Genomic DNA, 2222 nt, shown 5'->3' with positions numbered 1-2222 from the left:
GCCAATGGAATTTCCCCTGCATCATTAAAAAGGGATTGCGTTCATGGGAAGTGCTGTTAGTTAACCCAACAAAGGTGCTCTCGCTGTGGACCCCCCTCTAATCCTCTCTGCCCCATTGTACCCATACACTCTAAGCCCTTTGACCAGGTCCTGCTCTGATCTCCATACATCTCTGTGAGTTACACAAGCTTCTGATCCATGAGCCCACAGCCTCCCTCCTCGCTCCTCCTTCCACTTCTCTCCCCTCTTCACTGCTGTGACAAGTTTGGCTGTAGCAACTGGCCACACCAGTGAATTACAATCCTTTCGCACATGATAACAATCAGAATATACACTTTTTTCCGGATTCCTCCCCCCCCGTTTTCAACCCAATTGTACTTGGCCAATCCCCTCTGCTGTCACAGTCCTTGCTTCACCCCCTCTGCCGATGTGGGGAGAGTTGTACGCTAGCACATGCTTCCTCCAATACGAGTGCAGTCAGAAGCCCCCCCCCCCGACCAGAGGAGGCGACCAGGACACATACCCTTAATCCGGCATCCCACCCGCAGACACAGCCAATTGTGCCTGGGTGAACACCCGACCAAGCCGGAAGTAACACGAGGGATTGAACCTGCGACCCCGTGTTGGTAGGCAAGGAATCTACTGCTGCACTACCCAGGCAGCCTATATAGCACTTTTTAAAACAGTGTTACAAGTGTGCTTTGCAAGTACGGTAGTAACAATCACATAATGCAAATGAAAGGTAATGGTTTCATAAGAATAAAGCAAACAGTGAGAATTCAATTGGTAAGAACAAATGAAAGTCTATCTGCTAAAATGTGTTTTGAGAAGTAATTTAACAGAAAGAAAAGTTAGAGAAGCTACTGAGGGATTATCAGTCTGCAGTAAGCGTTCTCATGAAAGGTTTTTGATATTAATAATCCCATAAAGTGGTGAAACCTTCATGATTTTGTGACTGAAATATTGTGTTGTTTTGCATAACTTGAAGGCTTTTCGATTGGCTAAAAGGTTTCTAGCATGGACCTGGCCTAGATCAAGACCTAACAACAACATCTCAGTCTTAAAGTAATAATACGGAAGATTTTCATCTAAATAAATGTCTGTTAAGTCACTATATATCTGATAGTGAGTTAACACAATGGTGATTGAGCCTATGGCCCATTTATGGAAGCCTTCGCATTTTCAGTATTGCAGCGTTTATGAACTTGGTGTCTGTGGTGATACAGGGTGGGCGGAGCTAACACAATAGACTCACTCTGTAGGTTACATAGGTTCCTGACAACTCTTATGTGAAGTAGGATAACAAGCTACTTTTTTCCGGTCTCTGCTAGCATTACGGGTGGTTACTATGGCCGAACAAACTGTGTAATGTCACATAATAACAGTTTGGATCTCACCTGCAATTACCACTCATCGCTAATAGGTGTCACCCAAGAGAACAAAACTGAAATATTCCGTATTATCACTTTAATATTGAAGTATGCAGGTTTCTTTCAGGGTTTTCCCCCTGAATCTAGATCTGGACATCGATCAACATTCCTTTCAGTCCTAATACTTGAAAGCTGTCAAGAGGATATGTGTGTGTGTGTGTGTGTGTGTGTGTGTGTGTGTGTGTGTATGTGTGTGTGTGTGTGTGTGTGTGTGTGTGTGAGTGTGTGTGCCTCACAGGTGAAAAGTAACTACTACTTCACACACTTTTGGGCGTACGGGTGCAGTGGTAGATTCCCTGCCTACCAACACGAGGGTCGCAGGTTGAGGGAGGGCCGTCTAGTGTGAAAAGGTGCAATAATAAGTCTCACGCTCACGATGGAAAAGGTATAAAACTTTACCACAAAGCAAGAAACGATATGGCAAAAACTACCCAGAATGCAATGCACAATCAAGTGGTCTCCCGAGCTCTATAGGTCGTATCTGCGGGTGGGAACCCGTTGGGGTATACTGTATGTCCTGGTCGTTGCACTAGCACCTCCTCTGGTCAGTCGGGCCGGGGTGCCTGTTGGTTGGGAGGGGAACCGGGGGAATAGCATGATCCTCCCACGCACGAAGTCCTACTGGTGAAACTCCTCGCTATCAGATGAAAAGGAAGCATGTGCTAGTCTACGGCTCTCCCCAGATCGGCAGAGGTGGTGGAGCAATGACCGGGAAAGGGAAAATTAGCCAAGTACAATTGGGGAGAAATGGGCAGGGATGGGGGGGGAATTTATAAAAAAAAATAATAATAA

Source organism: Poromitra crassiceps (genome assembly GCF_964638095.1).
Source record: "Poromitra crassiceps genome assembly, chromosome: 3".
In the NCBI taxonomy this organism is placed as follows: domain Eukaryota; kingdom Metazoa; phylum Chordata; class Actinopteri; order Beryciformes; family Melamphaidae; genus Poromitra; species Poromitra crassiceps.
The sequence above is the reverse complement of the archived record's forward strand: the minus strand, read 5'-3'. Positions refer to the sequence as shown.